The 19,817-nt window shown below is 34.6% G+C and overlaps 1 protein-coding gene across 8 annotated transcripts in view; it reads right to left on the bottom strand.

The window, feature by feature from the left end:
- LINGO2 (leucine rich repeat and Ig domain containing 2) overlaps positions 1–19,817 on the bottom strand; it is a 780,900-nt gene that overhangs the window by 414,347 nt on the left and 346,736 nt on the right. For 5 of the 8 annotated variants that reach the window (XM_072404308.1, XM_072404302.1, XM_072404303.1 and 2 more), the window contains one exon: positions 1,514–1,629. The exons of the other annotated variants lie outside the window; for them this stretch is intronic. The gene's annotated coding sequence lies outside the window, so the exon portion shown is untranslated. The remainder of the gene's footprint in view (positions 1–1,513; positions 1,630–19,817) is intronic. 8 annotated transcript variants of the gene reach the window in all.

Genomic DNA, 19,817 nt, shown 5'->3' with positions numbered 1-19,817 from the left:
CGTTCGACATTTATTTACACAAAGCTAGCGTAGGACTGCTGCTGAAAACATGTTATTGTCATCACAGCGAGCTGGTGCTCACCACTGCCCATGCTGATATAGGCTGCGTGTAGCTTTGGGTCTCAGTTGGGTGCCTTAACAAGAGCTGTTACACTCCACAGATCAGGACCATTAAACAATAAAAACCAGCTATGGAGTTATGAACTCACAAACTCCAAACATTAGGGTAAAGGAATACACAAAGAGATTGCTAAAAAACCTGAAAGGAGAGATGGAATTTTATAAAACATTAATAAAAATATGTTTAAAAAGAAAAACATAGATAATATATCTCCCATTTACACCTGTTGTTTGTACTAAACAACAACACACAAATGAATATATTTCTTATAAAAATGGTAGGTGGTAAGTAATTACTTTTTGAAAATTGCTTTTGAGTAAGGATATTTTTGCATAAATTGGGCATTTGGTCGTTAAGGGATTCACCAACATTAACAGGTAATTGCAATGCTCCTAAACATAGTGAACATGACATTGCTACAAAGATTGCCGGGGGCTGGGAGCGGGTCAGGGGGGACAAGTAATTTCTATAATGTATAGTTTTTTCTACAAGTCAAACTGAAAGTATAGTGGGGAAAAAGATGTTTTAAAACTCCTGCCAACTGTGTCTAACTGCAATGTACCTGAACATAGCATTGCCAATAACTCTTGGGGCATATTTTGTTCATTTCATATTTCAAAACCATGTCTCAGCAATTGCTATCAGTAGGATTGGTGTCACAGTGCAATAAGCCATGCATGGTGTCATCACAATTTCCACTTTTCCAATTTTGCATTGGTGGATGGTGAAAGTATTGCTTCTCTCCCTTGTACTCATGATCAATGACAGTGATATTTAGCCTTCACCATCATACACACAATTGCTTGCAGTAATGGTAAACCCCTGCCTAACTTAAAAAAATCATGTTTAGCTTTTGAACTTTAGCAATAGTTAAGCTTCCTGGCACAATGTGCATTTAAAATAAAGTGGCAGCTCTGCACGTAACCAATTCTGTATCTACTCTTCATTAGAAAGGCAGATAACTCCAGCTACCAAATAGCTGCAGTTGATTGCTTTTCTATTAAAGCAATTATTTTACAAATGTTCAAATTTGTATACAGCATATAATCTGTAAAATAACAGCACAGACAGAAGCCAGTCAATTAGAGGGAAGCATAATTATTTAATGGAATGACTCTGGTTAATGTATTTATTTGTTAAAATCAGTCATTTGAAGTTTAAGTAGAACCTTCCTCATGGTAAAAATGTACTACAATGCTTTATTAGTTTTTTTTTTTTTAACTTAATTTTGTACTGCTTATGAGCTGGATTTTTGGTTACCTTTTCTCTATGTGCTCTTTGCACTGCCTGCTAACTGGGGCTGTTTAGGTTAAAATAAGGGTTAATAGGAGGTTTGATAGAAAATTATTACTTAAAGTGGAACTTAAAGTGAAGATAAAAAAGCACACTTACCTTTAATCCCGCAGATCCCTCGATGGTTGTGGACCTTCCCTTGATCCTGTACCGCTACGTCCCAGAATTCTTCTACACCGTGATCGGGCATGCGCAGAAGAAGCAGCCAAAGTCTCCTTTTGAAAAAAAAAAAATTATTGAATTTTAACTTTACATTTAAGGGTTGTCTATCCTTTTATGTAAAGTACAAATGTTGAGTTTAGATCCGCTTAAAATAACAGGACGGACATTGTAGAACAACTGTGTTTGTGCAGTCATTTTGCAGAAGTTCTTTTTGCAGTGTTTCAGTTTTAGACACAAATTTAAAGAAAACTTCTATTAGGATATATTTGTAGGCTGCTATTGTTATTCTTTTGAAAATGCTACATGGATACAAGTCTGCATATTTGTTTCAGGTCAGAGACTTAGAAGTGCTAAAGCCACTGTTTTGTCATGACAGCAAGGAAACTAGCAGTTTTGAATGAATAGTTTATCAATGGCAGCCTTCATACTAGTAATAATGGTGGAGGTCTGCAGCTTCATTGTTAAGATATTTCAAAAAGCACCTATAATGTTCATTGTCATATTTGTTTTGTAATATCAGTTTAAGATTAAGAAAATTAAATAAGACACTGTCCAGTTTTAATGTGCTATCAGCATGTATTTTAGCTGCAAAATATTTAATTCTAGTTGGCTGATGTTTCTTAAATCCCCTAAAATACAAAGCTTAGCCATTGCTCTTACTGCTATGCATACAATAAATACAGTATATGAACAAAATGTTGCCAACTCAGCCCTGTTATAGGTATCCACAGTTCAGCTGGCTGTCCAATGCCATCCCTGGAGTAAAACAACCGAGAACCTAATGAGAATACACTTGGCTGGAACTTTAAAGGGTTGGCTCTTTGGTTTGGTCTCCAGAGCATTTTTGTTTCCTGCCTAAAGCGCACAATGCACATCTCATGCCAGCATTTCTTCTGTCTGATTTCCTTGACTAATTCAGTCATAGAAAGTCCTGCTGTCACTGAGACTACACTGGCTTCTGGGAAAACAAGACCGCAAGCCCAAAACGTACTACAAGCCTAACCGTTTAACTTAGTGGTGGAAAGTATAGTCTCAGAGTTGTCTCTTATCCCCGAGGAGGACAACTGAGAGCCAGCTTTTAAGTTCTGCATCCTGATTCTGTCATAACTCAGAAACTGTGTCCTGTTCATATGCTTCAGTAACCCTGCCAGCGATATGCAGAGTCCAGCACTCTCCCTGCCTGGATAATGTGACGAATAAGTAATAGATTTAAATCACAAAAGCTGGCGGTACAGTTATATCCTGTATTAACCATTAAGTAGAATTCCTATTAAAATATTCTATAAAATGTTCATGCAGGTCTTTTAATTTTCACATTTCAATATTTTTTTACTCCTCTCTTTCTCTGATTAGCAGTAGGAGCAAATGGCACCTTGGCAAACCCTATCTGCCCTTTATTGTTGTTATTCAATTCCTATCTCACCCTATTCCTATCTCACCCTTTCTTTTTCTTTCTTTCTTTCTTTCTTTCTTACTTTTTCTTTCTTTCTTTCTTTCTTTCTTTCTTTCTTTCTTTCTTTCTTTCTTTCTTTCTTTCTTTCTTTCTTTCTTTCTTTCTTTCTTTCTTTCTTTTCCAGGTTTGCTATGTAACCCAAGTTCTCCCAGCATAGCCTATGTTCTCTAGTCTTAATCTAAACTTTGACTGAAACTTAAATTCTAAATTCTGATCCAAGGTTGGAATAGATACAGTCCAAACTGGAATCACTGTCCACCTCTAGTTGAAATATTCCCTTATTTTACCCTAATCTGATAATTTATGTTGCTCTTTATATCTTTGTAACAATAATGGTGATGTGGTCCATTGGGACAGAATATTTTAACACTCTTATGGTAATTTTCAACCCCCCTCACCTTTGAGAGACAGCAAAGATGCTGTTTTCTTTCTGCATAATCAGAGGTGTTTATCAAAAGAATATTTATAGAGTTTGGGAGAATATCATTCATGAACAATTGCAGGTTCAAGACATGGACAAGGAGTAGTGAGCAGAGGTTTTCTTTTTTTCACATGAGATAATGGTGTGCCAACAAGAAACCCTTAGGTGCCTGGCCTGTAATTTTCTTATTTATTTCAGTGATAACTCTTCCAGAGTGGCTTAAGTATAACTTTAGGTTATGAACTTAGTGGCCCTGATTTATTAAAGCTTTCCAAGACTCGAGAGGATGCGCTTTCATCAGTGAAGCTGGGTGATCCAGCAAACCTGGAATGGACTTCTTCAAGTCATTTGCTATCTGATGGCAAAAGTTTTTAATCCTGGACCAGACCCATTCCAGGTTTGTTGGATCACCCAGCTTCTCTCATGAAAGTGTATCCTCTGCAGCCCTGGAGAACTTTAATAAATCAGGCTTAATATATTCAGCACCATCAGTACCATACTAATACCTTACAGCAAAGCTCAATCATGTTCATGTCAGTTATGGGGAAACAGAATATTAAATATAGTTGGAATCCAGATGAAACAGTGGTAGTTTCAACTTTACACTAAATTAGTTCCCTAGTGTTAAGACCAGGTAAAAAAATAAAAGTATCTAGTTTTTCACTGCGCATTAAAAAGAAAAATTGAGCAGAGAAAATACAAACTGAATTATAAAATCCCTTCTTGACTGAATTGAAATATTTCATACATATTTTAGAAATGTAACCAAACTGATCTAATCAGGTCACAGTCTAGAAAGTAGGGTTCAACAAGGACACAACTAATTTAATTACAGTGGTAAAACATGAAATTAAATACTAAAAATGAATATCTTATGCATACCTACTGAAGCAGCAGGAATTTCTAACACAGATTTGCATATACAAAAATGTAACACAGCCACGCAAACATTTAGGAATGTACACATTTAAGTCAAACTGTCTAACTGTTCTGATCCTGGGGGAGGTTGTATGTTAAACTTTATGTTTTAAAGAAAGAATTTAAAAATCAGTTATAGCTATTTGAGACATTTACATGGTAAGCATTTGCATTACAGCCCTGATGTCAGCAGCAAGTGGCGGCGCAACAAAATATCAACTGGAAGGGTACAGAAACAATACCGTGACATGCAAAGTGCACCATGATGAGGCAGTGATATGATTTAGCAATAGGCAATTAATCTTTAGTTATCAATCCCTTTCTTTTAAAATCAGCGGTATCACACACCCAAGCAGAGTAAATAACTCTGTTTCCACCTATTCCTTGTGCATTAAAATTTTTCCTCAGGTCATGGGTTTTTTAAAGTTTTAGTTAACATATGCTCATTAACATGCACATTTTTTTAAGCAATAAGATATGTCAAGGTTTATTTCCATATGTTCAACAAGGTGACTATAGCCGATTTGCTAAAAATGCCTGTTGGTTGCAGCATGCACTTTATACTGTAAATATATATATATATATATATATATATATGTATATATATATATATATATATATATATAGTGCAGCACTTTACAACGTCCATACTCATGCCACCAAGTTCATATTCTATTGTCCTTACCATAGTTACAGGCCAATTTTCTTTTTTTTTTACACTTTTTTTTGGAGCAATTACCCAAAAGTATGTATTTGGAATTAGGAATGAAACCAAAAACATATCAAACCAAAGACAAAGAAACCAAAGTGCTCAAGAAAACCCATACAAACATACATGTTTTTAATTAGTGTAAGAATGTTAAAAAACAAACTGCTCCTGCTCTGTTCTCATATAAGAAAGTCAATTTTTCTAAATGAAGCCTGTTGTATAATGTGCACTCTATTTCATATTTTCTGATTTACAAAGTAGTAAATGTGACAATAACAAAACAGTCACCACAATGATTCAATCAATTTAATTTGCACATGTACCAGGAACATACACCTGCAATAAATGTTAGGAAGTTTTAAAGATATTTTGTACTATTATTTATAGTATAATTCAGAATTAACACTTAAATATAACAATACACAGGAAGGCTTCATTGTGGTTACAAAATGAATATGAGTGTAACTACGCTGAAGAAGAATTGATGAAATTGATGAAATGCTACTTTTTAATATTTTTTTAGCTTTAGTTTTTATTCTGCGACATTTCTAATCATGTCAGTAGCTTCTTGTGTTTTAATGATGCAAGCAAAACAGTCCAGGTTATGTGCTCATTGTGCAGGTGCACTATCAACTATTTACCAGCTTAAAACTGCAAGACAAATTGACAAATAAAAAATGTCAATTACAAGGAAGAAAGGGTTGACAAATAATCCTGTAAATTCAGTGATAATCCCTTTGAGTTTCTAAACTGAACTGTCACTTTGCTGATGCATACAACTTGTAATGATCCAAAATCTAAATTCCAAGCAAGACAGGATCATGACATTCTATTGTTCAGTCGATAAATGTTTGTCAGCTAACTGCAATGCACTCTGTACTTCTTCTTCCATCAGCACATTGCTGACGATATGCAGCATTCAATATTTTTTAAATTTACCAGCACTAAACCTACATCACTTTCCTTCCTGCTTAATATATTATTTCTATGATATTCTTACAGGTCAAAAGGTTCAGATGTTTTCCTAGACTTATAGGTAAAATACACAGCTTGTCAGAATGTTTCTAATTTAAACACCTATGGCTCCATTGAAAATGTGACCTTTTAGTTTTTCCTATAAAGTGGGATTAGAAAAGTCAACTGGCACTTTTATAACATTACCTGAAACTAAAGGGGTTTTGGCACTTTATTCTGCAACATGTTTTTCCTATTTTAAAGTAAGTCTGCTTTACATGATCAAGTATCTTTTATCACTGCTCTTATAAAATAACTTTGGTATACTGTATATTTTTATTCTTAGAAAAAGCCTGGGATATTTGTGATTTTGTTCATGCAAGTTGTTACACTCTGTCCCCATACATGAAGCTTCAATGATTTGATTAGTGGACCTTGTAAGAGGAAGTCATCAGGAGAATACAAAGGGTCGTGGAATTTTTAGGGCTGTTGTCAGTACAGCATAGCTGAGTCAAAATTATGGTGTAACTGAAACTCATTTGTCAGGCATTGGATAGTTAATGAACATGTTGCTTTTATCTTAAAGTATGAATTTTGTTACCAATCAAATCCTTGGAGTATATGTCCAACAAAAGGCTTTCCATTTGTTAGCTAGATAGGTTCGTTCAACTTGAAGTTGACTGCAAAGTTATACTACAAACGCTTTCAATGGGAACTTTTGGGTACATTTAGTGCATACGTTTGCAAGCAAAAATCTTAGCATACCCCATAAACCTATAAACATATACCTAAAAACTAACATGCAGTTCAATGTACATATTAAAAAACTGCTTTGATGAATAAAGAAAAATATAACAATATGGCTAAAACATGTACCTGCCTTAAGTAATATATTAATAAGATAATTATGCTCAAGGCTCTTCAATGCTGCCCATTTACAAAGCATTGTCATTGTTTATATGACCTCTGTAGAGAAAAGAAGATCTAACAATAATACAGCATTTTTTTCAAAAAAGTATTTAGGTTTGTTCTTAAATATCTATCCTAAAAAGACTGATAAAAAAGATTTAAAGGAAATGAATGGACTGAAATTGCTGATTATTTTCTAGAAAGATAAATTGCATAGCTGTCAAGTTCATCCAAATGCTTTCAATAATTCCATGCAAGTAAGATTTTCCGATTTGTTTCTGGTCATTGAGTATTTAAGCAACTGGGTTGACACCACAGGGGAGGTTAGCAATAGCAAATTGTATATCTCTCTCTGTTTAGGAGTAGATGAAACAAATTACTTACTTTTACCTTGATTTATCAAAAAAAGTAACATCTGTGCCCCTCTTTTCTTTAGCATATGGTTGTGTTCCACCAATAGCTTTTTCCAGTTTAATGAGAGAACAGTGTGTAGGGATTGTGTGTTGTTCAATGAATAGGGATTGGCTGATGATGACTTTAAAGTCTTCCAATGGGGACACTTGTTCTAATGACAACTGTATGGGAGAAGACTGTCCTATTAGGATGAAAAAATAAAATATTGGTGCTAAATCGAAAAGAAAAGCTTTGACCTATACATATACTTTTTTTTACTATCCTTATTGCTAATGTATTGCTAAGCCTAACACTTAAATGTAATCTAACCCACAATTATTATTAATTGTATTGTCACCTTGATCCTCCCCTTGGTGTCACATTTAAAATAATTTGTGCCAGAATAAAATCAAATAAAAGTCAGCATCAACATTTCCAGACAAATATATTTGATCTAACACACAAAATCTTGTGCAATTGTTGTTATGTGTCATAACCTGTTGTCATTTGCTTCAAAGGAAAAAAATGTAATAATCTTCCTAATTAGTTCTAATTAGTGAACCAAGTGAGATAAATGTTGCTATAAAGCTTACTTCATCAAAGTGTCCTATGAAAAGCAGTTTATTGTCTTATATGTATGGTAGCTACAGGCATTAATTAAATTAATTCCCAAATGAAGTACAACATTGCTACTAAAGCAGTCATAAAATTGAAATATTATGAGCTCCCTAATTTTTATAATGTATTCCTTTCAGAAGGCATGTTACATACAATGCTGATTGCTCTAAATTTCAGTTTACTGTATCATTTGCTTGCCAATGTTTTAAGTCCTTTTCATTTCTAACTGCTCTCTCCATTCTGGGTGTAAACTTGGCACAGTCCAAGCAACTAGTTACAATCTGCAAAGATCAGATAATGCATTGTGATAGAACAGGCAGTTAATGATGCTGATGGATACATGACTGCCAAAGAAGCTGTAAACCAATCTATGATTTCCAACAAAGCGCTGAAAAGCAAGGGATAATGTGCTGTAATGTTCCAGTCATATGGTGCTTTGATGCCTTTAATCAAATGTGTTGTTTTTTGCAAAACTGTAACATAGTCTATTCATTAATTACCATGGAATTTCATTGCCTTAAATGTGTCATTTGGAATGAGAATCTAGTCCATGACTTAGCCTGTTGGCACTAAAATCTAAACTCAATTGTTATACACTAAACAAAAGCTACACAGAGAAAATCAACTATTTCTTTAGAGAATCGTTATGTGGTTTAAAACAATTTATTCTGTATGGGGCCACACACTTAAAACTACCTAACATGACTCCTGGTATGTATGTCCAATTCTTTATAGCTAAGCTTTAGGCAGACATAAAAGACAGCTAAATGAATAGCAGCTGTGCAATCTTTAGGAAAACTAAACTAATGAAGCTGTGCTCAAAAAAGTCAAGCAGAGGGCAAAAGGATGAGTCCCTAGTATTGTTTGCACCCTTCTTGCAGCTGGTTTTCCCCCATATGCACCTACCATGCTGTGTTTTGTGTTTCTGTCTCTGGCTCTGTGTGGTGCCAGGTATCCTAATAAAGGAGCAAGGCTTTGATGCCTTATGTCAGATCACTGGTAATCTAGTGAGTAGTGTGGTAATGATAACCAAGAATAAGCAGGGGAGAACAGATCCACAAAATGTGTTAAATGGAAACAGGGAGATGCTTGCACTGCAAATCCTTGGGTACAGCTTCATTTCTACTAAGAAGAGTGATCCTTACAATTAGAGATTCAAAAAATGTTACTCCAAATCTTACAAACCTACACTTAGATGACCACACACTGGACATATATAAAGTGGACCTTAACTAAAAAAAACAAAAATTCACAAGGAGGTAGAAGTTTTTGTGGTGGAAAAGAAATGTAAAGTTTCTTCTATTTCTAATTCAAAATCTATTTTTTATTTTATAATTTTAAACCAAATGACAAAACTGAGATCCTGGGAAATTTTAATAGCTATAGCAGATATGCCTTCAATGAAGTGAAGCAATGTTATCAAGTACAGTGGGTCAAAATTCCCTCAAAATGATGTGAGACTGATAAACCCATACATAAAATGATCACTTCAAGTTATTGCTGCTATAGGTGGTCCCACAAGCTATGGAATCACAGGGTATACTTAGATTTTCACAGATGGCTTCTATATTTTGCTTTATTGTTGTTAAATAAGCAATGATATAATTTATTGAGGTTAGATTCATATAATTTTAAATCTGTGTAGGACTGGATACATTTTTATGTATTGATGTATAAAACCCTAGAATTTGTGCAAGGCTATTTTAAGTAGTCTTAGAAAAAAGCTTTGGAGAAGTCTCTGAATGATAAGAGTGCAGCTTAACTTAGATAAAAGATATTAGGATAAGTACAAACTAGTCATACTTACTTACTAAATCTAATATTGGAAGTGTTAGTTTGATCAGAGATCAGTTTGGCCTGACATTGTAGATTCAAACTGACTCACTGAGATAATGTAGATCAAATCAGTGATATTGTAACTCTAGCTTGAGATCAGATGAGGCATTTGCCGTTAGATGCATTACACTTTTACATCAATGAAAAAAACGTCTTGTAAAATGAGAATCACCATTATCAACAGGTAGGATCTAGCAACAGCATTTCATGCTTTACTCTATCACAAATGACAGGATGTATCTTAACAGTAACATTTTATCTTTCTGATATGTTTAGGGACTGTAGAACCGGAACTATGAAAAATAAACTGAATGGTCAGGAATAAATAAATAATGAGAAAAATAGAGCTAGCTGTTTATGTCCCGTTTTCCTTCAAATCTTTATAGAGATAACATTCAAGATTATACAGTATGTCAGGGGGGGACAATGCCTCATTTAAACCACTCTTTAAATCCAATATCACCTTAAATCCACATCACCCAGTCCATACTTCATTTTTTTTTTATTTTTGCATGCATACCTATTTTGCAGGGATCATTGATCTGGTCTGCTTGTATTATTTTTCCTTTGGCTGTGGTCAGTCCTGAATGCTGAAGAATATGGTGCCACATGATGATGGATGTGGTTCCTGTGCCAGCAGTATTCACGTGTGGCCAGGGTAGAGAAAAGCAGGCAAAATTTGCAAATTTTGAGCCACCCCAGGAGTTGTTGCAATTATTGTGAGTACCCAGGGTCAGCCCCAGTAATCATTCATTAATTATCCAGTTATATGTAACAATGTAAGGTCATTTTTCTGTTTGTGGGTTTAGTGCTAGTAGAGATCAAATCAGAAAGAATTTGGGAGAGGGTGAGATACAAATCTGGAGTTGTATGTATGCAAAGGCAGGGAAAGTTTGGATTTTATAAGGGCTGTGTTTTGATTTCTTTCTGTTAATTTTTTGTGTATTCTGTATTTTACTTCAGTTGAATTACTTGGGAGCTGTTAATATATTTATTGTTAAAATCATTGTATATCTAGTAGTACTACATATTCACGTGAACTTAATCTTTGTTGCTGAAGATGTTTTACTATTCTGCAAGCTGCTTTCTCAGTTCTACCAGTTTAGGAAAACACTCCGTCATTTATATCCATACGGCACAAACACCTTATTCATCATGTAATGTGGTACTGCAGATGTAGATTGTCCAAGAACAAGAGGTGATAAATGAAAAAAAGCTGCTTGGAGAGTTGCAAAAGGTCCTCAATATTACAAAAACAAGTCCAGCTAAATGTGACTAATCACTACTAGATATTCCTAGATTGTTAGCTCTGGGCTCCTCCTGTGTAACTGTCTGTCATTTGCTACCCCTATTTAATGTACAGTGCTGTGTAATATCTTGGCGCTATATAAATCCTGTTTATTATTATTAATAATAATAATAATAATAATAATATTAATAATAATAATAATGATGATAAATTGCTAATATTTGTCTGATGTGTTATCTTAATAACTCCTTAGCACCTACAAAGATACAAAAAAAGCTGTTCTCCTAATTTAATGGAAGTTTAATATTACTTTTATAATAATAATAATAATATTAACAACAATAATAATAATAATAATAACTATTTTTCAATAAAATATTTACTAGCTAGATGCTGAAAATATATTCTGTAGATTTGATGAAAATAAAATCCCAGTGCAAAAGTTTTTTGAATCAGGGAATGCACTTTTTCAAAAGATTGCAATAAGCACCTATGTCTTTATTTGCAATTAGCTTAAATTAAGTTAACACCCAGCCCTCCTCCCACCCCTTGCTTTGCATTGGTGCCCTTTTAAACTCTAATAGTAATTTCTTTAACTTTAACAATTTCATTCCTATTGTATCCTTTAAACCCTAAAAAAAGAACACCAAATAAATGTACATATATAGATGCATCGTGGATGCAAAAGTTTCAAAATTTTCCCTAACTTCCAACCATACCAAGTAACAACAGAGCAGTTTTTTTTTTTTTTTTGAAAGAATTTACATAAAAAGCATTACTACTGATTGGCTGACTTTCCTGCTCCTGCCATTGTGAATTATTGGGGTTATCTAAATTTTGTTTGAAACTACACACATCATAGCTGTGCATAAGATGATTTGCCTTAACATTGGTCAGATCTCTTTAGGAAGAATGCAAAATCCGACAGTTCACCTGATTAGAATATTTATTCATCCATTAGTGCTTAAGTGAACAGACATTTATTCATAAAAAGTATAACAGAAAAATGTAATACACTTTTTAAATTAAATTATACATACAAAGAAATTGTCTTGGGTTTCTGCAAGTGCATTTTCCCTAATGCCCCTGTAATAAGTTTTAATTTAAATTGTGCATGTTATAAACCACATTAAATTCACATCCAGTAGGAAAACTTTTATAATAAATGATTTAGAAACCGGTCACCCTGAACCTTAAAGCCCTGTAACAAATTTTGACATAGTATTCAAGATCTTGGATCCCATGAGAACTGAAGACAAAGTTATAAAACATCACAATTCCTCAAGCTTCAACAAAAAATAAATGTGGATTCCCAGCTGATCAGCCTTTGGCACTGTACACAGCACTCAAAAGGAGACAAGTCATGAGTTCACTAATAAGTGAATGCTAATGGATAGAAATGACAGAAATTGCCTTGTCTAGTGATTTATTGGACTGGGCAGTAATCACTTCATTTATTGATTCAATTCATCACTGCACATTGACAAAACATGTTACATTTACACTACTAAAGAGCAACAACAAAAATGTTTACGTTAATCACAAAACAATAGCTGTCTCACAATCCCCCGATATACAAGCACACAGCAGTTTTACATACTTAATAGAGAATGGAAGGGTATTGGACCATTTAAATCAACTAGCTCACTGCTGTGCATGAATGGATTTTGTGATTGTTCACGGCTAAATCCTGACTATTAATAAGCTTTCTCTCTATTGTTTTATCAATAAAAAATTGCTTTTCTATTTTCATTTTCAGCACAGATAATTGTCTTCTAAAAACCAGCCAAACTATTGACAAACTTTTAAAAATATTGCTTGTTTATCGTCAAAGCTCATCAGTTTTTAGTTGATTACTGGAATGAAGAATAACTCAACCGCATCTTTTTTTCTGAAGTCCTCCAAGATCTCTGCTCCAGAGTTTCCGGCTTTACATGACTACAATGACTGTTAATAGGTTTATTTTTCTGAGTGGATATCTTTTATTTACATAACTATTAGAAAAGCTAGAACTCCAGCTAAAACAGGTGAAACAAATTCCATAAAGACAAAGCAGAGCCAAGAACCATTGTGGGAGTTTACCCTTCACAAATTCCCAAGTGATTCAAAAAAAATCATTAGATTAACTACATTTTAAAATGTAGGAGGTGGTCTGATCAAACTTTACTGTAAAACACTCCAGAATTGGTTTAGTCTATCTACCCTTTTCCTTTAAATGTATTGGATGGGTTCTCCACAATGTTTGTTAATCAATGCAGTTAAAATAATATATTAGTTCTAAGCCTGGGATAAAATGTTGTAGCTTTGCCAATAAAATGTACTTTTACAGTGTATTACTAGTTTATCAAATACACACAAACACACAAAACAGTAGGAAGTACACTTCAGAATGAATGGAAGCCAGGGAATGATCCTAATGATATGACCATAAAGATAAATTCCAACATTAAAAACATAGCTGTACTACTTGTAAAACATATAAATGTTTAGTAATATAAAAGAATACAAAAAGCTTAAGATTAAATGTTACATAGTTGATTAAACTGTACTTACTACAATAGTAAGTAAATAAGTACTAATACTTAGTACAATTAATATTATGCCTCACATAAAAACAGTAAAGAAAGGCTATAAATAGTAAATACATAGAAAAATGCACTTTTATGCTATATATATATATATATATATATATATATATTATGTTATATATACTATGTCTATGTTTTTTTGGCAGAAACCCACACTTCTGCACTTTCCCTTTGTAGAAAACAGGCATCAAGGAATAATGGAGCAGCACAGTGTTCCTCGACCTTTTTTTCATGAGGTCTTTCAGGTCTTCAGGTACCCCCTACTATATTTACAGCTCACAATACGATAGTGTGGTGGTCAGTGGGAAGAATGCCTCCTGCGCTGCTGGCGTATCAGCTGATCTGCAGATCTGTAAGTTTCCAATATGAAAGCCTTGTACAATGCTACAAAAGCAGAAACTACAGGTAGTCCCTGAGTTAAGGACATCTGACATACGGACGACTTCTAGATACGAACGGGGCTTCCCTGCTCGCTCCTGTGCAGGACAGAGGATTGATGGAGGGGGGGGGGAGGGGGCGGTCTGCATGCCTTGCAAGCTCTTTTAACTCTTAAATGACCAAGACATAAAAATTATCTGCATATCAAAATCAAAAGTTTTTTTGGCTTTTTTTTGAATAATTCCTAATTAGAATTTTATACAGTAACTGACACCACACTGCTTAATATTATGTTGAGACAAACATATGTCCTAATTGCATTTATTAAAATAATGTACCTGTTCTGATTTACATACAAATTCAACTTAAGAACAAACCTACAGTCCCTATGCCGTATGTAACCCGGGGACTACCTGTATTTATATTGCTCAATGCTGTATTCATTTCAGACTATTCAAACTATAAAGGGCAATGTGAATCCATAATGGACAATAATCTCTACACCTAAGCCATCACAGGGGACCTCATGTTCCATATTTGTATTACAAGTACTCAAAGCACACAGCCTCCCTAAACCAACATGACTCCTTCAATGCATCACCACCTAAATATTTTGGTTATTGAACTTTTCGTGCAAAATGTTGCCATTTTGTTCAAATGTACTAAGAAAGCTAAACCTCAAAAATAAAAATCCAAGGAATATTTAAAAAAATGTGCCAAGTGAACTGTTAAAAAATTCAGTCCCTTCCACAACACATTATGATAAAGTCAAAGTGACACTCATGTTCAAATGCATAATACAAGGACCAATGTTACAAATATTTAAAGGGGTCAGACTGCTCTGGTAGAACTTGTAGAGCAGAGAAATGTCTTGTTGAATATTAATATACCAGTCTAAGTTTACAAACAAAGTAGTTTGTATTACAAACAAAAATGCAGTGAACTGAAAATTTGAAAGCAGGGAAGCAGTTATTGTGGTCCAGCAAACATAACAAGCCGCAAGTTTAATAAAAAATGCATGGCACAAAAAAGGCACGATATGCATTTGGAGGAAAGTCAATAGAGATGTAGTTCCAGAATAAACATTTAATATTGTTTAACTTTTCCTTGTGTTTTAATTTCCCAGGAATGCTGGTTACATTCTGCAACGTATTTATTTATTCTTCAAATAATACCTCAAATAGGTTATAAACAATGGTATAAGAAGAATTCCACTAGGAATTGTTTGCTTATAAAATAGTTCCATAAACCTAAGCAGTGTAATTGCAGAAACCCTATATTTGTCTCTGTATGTACTATGCCTCAGGCTTCCAGATGCATACATGTTCCAGATAAATAGCTACCTTTCCTCCTTCACATGTCTTAAGTCCCATAGAGTCATCAGATGATTATCATTGGAAATGATCTTTCATGATCGTTTCCAGTGAGGGATAAAGGAACAAGCATTCTACACACAGAATTATTTTCTTCTATGGAGAGAGGAGGGGGAAGGATGGGCGAGCAGCACCCCAATGTGCTCTCCTCCTTTGAAAAGCACAGCACTCATTCCTGATTGGTCATACTTCAATCCAACACAGTGGATTTATGAATGACACTGGGGGACTGCTATACACATGGCCGTTCGCCAACAATCACATAATATGTGTAGGATATTTTAAGATCCTAAATCAGCTCCCATGCATCTGCTGCTTTGACCCTGAAAGAAACAGCGTACCAGTCAATACAATGCAGCGGAGGGAAAAAGACGTGCAGAAAAATAATTGTTGATCTTGCCAGTAATGCAATGTCCATGTAACTTAACCTAAAATCTTCAAAAGCCTTCTGTATACTACAAATTATCTCCTCCTCCCATGTCATGTTGATAGAGAGAAGAACTTGTTTGTAGTACAAACCAGCAACAATGCTTTTCTTCCATTTATATAGTGGAAGCATTACCATCCAAAAAAGAAAGTGAGTTACTGGCAGAAATATTACATGAAATTATAACAAAATCAAAAAGTTCAAACAAAAAAAAATAATGCAAATATCTAAGGAATGGTAGGGTGCAATAGTAAATGTATGTTTCTTTCTGGCCTGGAATTGGTGAGTGAAACAAAACTAGCAGTAGCAGTAGAATAAATTCACTTGCTCACCCCTAGCAGTAATATCCTTCCAATGTGAACAATGCAAATGCACTAGGACCATTATCTTACCTGTAACCAATACAAAGAAGAATTAATATTTATATTTATATTTATTATTTACCATTTCCTACCATTAACATACACCATTACACAGTATAGCAGCATGCGTAGAATATCACAAGAGAGAGATGTGAAGTATGGTACATTCAGGTGCAATGTGAATAAATGGACCAGATGTTTCTAGAATATTCTATTCAGTAATACACACCACCATAATAAATCCCAATCGCTGCTACTTTATTTTGCCTACCATTCATAAGATTGGATTGCATTAAGAATATCTGTAAAAATGCACAATGTCTTAATGTTTAGTGCAGTGTTAGCAATTTATGCAGGAAATCCTTTAAAATCTGACTTATAAAATATACATACTATATGGCTGAGTAACTACCAAGAAAGATAAACACTGCATGAATGCACTAATTCCTTAAATTCATATGCTATACATATTTCAAAAGCCTTAGGTTTTGCATGGCCAGATATGCTCCAAATGTTTAAAGCTGAACTCAGCAACTTAAAAGTGCTCATCCAAAACCCATATCCCTATGTAAAAATCCATTTGTACTTTTTTATTTACCTTGTCCCTGTACTCCCTGTGTAACTCCTCTAGTTAGCTCACGTGACATCATTACAGGGGCTGCAAAGATCTATCCTTTGGAGCTAAGAGGAGGGGTCCTTGCCAGTCTCTGTGACCACTGACCGACCAGAGATAGAGTCAGTCTGCTTATCCCTAGTGCCATACATGGTTCTCATACTCTGCGACATGCTGTACATTAAACAGTGGAGGCAACCCTTTATCTCTCCTATTTAGAGAAATCAAATCAACTCTCTCTCCTGTCTTATCCTAAACTCTAAACAGGTCTAAAAATCACTCTGTATATCACCACCCCTCCATGCTGAGCACCCTCAAACAGTTTTCACTAACTGTTATGACTGTTATCAGTCCTCCTTTTCCATCAACAGAGCAATAAATTACAAACTTCAGCCATTTTTGTATGGTGTCTATGCCACCAAATCAAAATCAGGAGGTACAGTCGTGTAGTAGTAATATGTCCCTCTTAAATACTTTGTCACACGATAAATACAAGTTTATCAGATATTTGTGTAAAAAACATAGCATGGCAGCAGACGAGTAATCATTAAAAAAGAACAAGAGATGTCTCATCTCACAGCACTGCCTCCCAAACACTGTATCAGCACATAGGCATTCCTGGATAGAGTGAAGTATATTTAGACCACCTGAGAAAACACCCAAATACAAGACTTAATGACTGACAGGACAAACAGAAAATAACTGAAAGGAGCACAAGAGATGACTATAAAGACATCAAGTTATGACCATAAGTACGTAAAAAGAATTATACATTGGAATTCAGCTTTTAAATATACTACAAATAAAAAAGTTGGCATGATCCTTAATTGGATGATAAATACGGGTGTTTAACATCCCTTTAATCAATATGTTAAACTGTGCTTATGCAGTTATTCCTATTAAAAGAACATCTTTGGGCACATATCATTTTCATTAGGATCACAGGGAACTGTTAGAACCCTTGGCAGTTATTTATTTTTTATAGGTGTCTTGTCCTCCATGGGGGAGGAAAATAAATCCATTAGCATGTTCCCACATTTCATTGCTCATGTACCATTTTGCATAGTCTCTGGGACCTGGGAAAAATATATGGCACCTTGGAATATGTGACTCCCTCTCCAATGTTAAAGAGTTACATACCTCCCTAATTTGAGAATGACTGATGGGTCTGGGAGAGTCCATATCACTTGTTAAGTGCCAACATACAGGTTTGAAGCTTACAAAGCTTTTCCCAATTCCATTGGTTGCCAGAACCGTGGCTGGACAGCTAAAGGAGTAGCAGCTAACCTATCTTGTTAGTACATGAACACCGGAGGATGGAGATACACTGATGCCTCATGTCTTTTCTGAGACCAGCTATACTGAGATATATTAGAGGTTAGGTGAGGTGCTAACCCACTTAAACTGAGAAGTGGACAGAACTGAACAGGTCAAACAATTTCCTAACACCTATCCCTCAGCATTCTGTGGAAAATAATAATTACCCAGCTCTGTATCACTGAGCATATTGGATTACCTTACTAGCAAAAGCAAAACCAATCATTCTTCCTCTTAATATGTTTAATTAATTGACTTGATGGGAATTTGGGTGGAACTGTGTTGCCTGTCTTTCATACATTTATTTCATACATAAACATACATTTATAAAATTAGTTTGCCAAAAGAAAGTAGTTCTGAGTGGTCCTAGTGAAAAAAAAGTATTGCTTCAGAAAAAGATAAACCAAACACATAACCATCTATCCGTATGCCCCATATCTTCCTAGCTGATCATGAATCTCCATTCTCCATATACGAGGCATCTGGTAAGGACCAGGCCTGTTGCCTTGGTGGGGTCCTTTTTTATCACTGGTTGTAACAGTCATTCTGATGTTATTGGTGATATATCCTGTAATCTTCAGTTTATTTCCAAATGACTTTTTCTTTAGTAGGTGAACTCTTTATATTGTACATTACTTTATCTCAGCTCAGTGTTCTCTGTACATTCAAACATATGTTTTTCTGATAACTGATTTTTCTTGCTTTGTCCACCTAACATAAATACGTCCCAGATACAAGTATTTCTTTGTATCTATTGTATCTGTAAATACCACATTTGTAGCACTTCAATTCAAGCAAGCATTCATTCCTATTATCAGCATAGTTTATAGCTATTCTCTATTAGTATTCAATAGGTCAACAGTTCAACTGTACTTACTAAGACACTAAGAAAAACAAATAATCAAACTGCAGAATAATTCACATGCGGAAAAATAGCCACATCTATTTTTATGTGATGATGAACAACATTCAAAATTGTTTTTGAAATTCCTGCCTAAAAGCACAAACCAGAAAACATCTATTTATACTGGTACATCCACTTCTGTTTTTCTATCTTACTTGTGGTTCATCTGAAAAGCACTAATATGGTTTTGGTAAAAATCTGCTCTCTGTATAAAAACAAATATTGGTTTAAAAATAAAAGACACATGGTTGACTCTCCTTCAATTTCAGTTTTCAATACATACTTTATTTTACATCCATTGACAGCATGACAGGGTCTTTCTTGGTGCTTCTCCATGCAAAGCAAGCAGATCATGGCTGGTGGGAAAGCAGAACTGTCAATAAAACAGCAAATCTGGAAATTATTCCCTAAAATCATTTGCAGTTAGTTGGCAGGTGTTTTCAGTCATGAATATAGCAAATATAAGTATATCAAAAGGCAGCAAAATATCGATTACCAGCACCATGCAGTGTGCTGAAAAAGTTTTATAAACATACCTCAAGTGGTGGTATTGTTGTATTAGGCAATGACATACACTAAGCTTTTATCATCAGTTTATTGTACTTAGGCCATAAAAAAAATTCTGCTTGTTAAGGCTTACAGCACAGCCACTTGAAAAGCAAGGCATTTCTGGGCTATTACGAAGTAAAATTCAACTAACTGCAATAGCAGCAATGGTAGGGAAATTCATCTTGGGTTGCACTACCAGCATATAATTACCAGTATTCAAAAACAACCACTGCAAAGTACTTAAGCATTTATCAAGGTTCACAGAATCTG

Source organism: Pyxicephalus adspersus, chromosome 3 (genome assembly GCF_032062135.1).
Source record: "Pyxicephalus adspersus chromosome 3, UCB_Pads_2.0, whole genome shotgun sequence".
NCBI classification, from domain to species: Eukaryota; Metazoa; Chordata; class Amphibia; order Anura; family Pyxicephalidae; genus Pyxicephalus; species Pyxicephalus adspersus.
The sequence above is the reverse complement of the archived record's forward strand: the minus strand, read 5'-3'. Positions and strand labels throughout refer to the sequence as shown.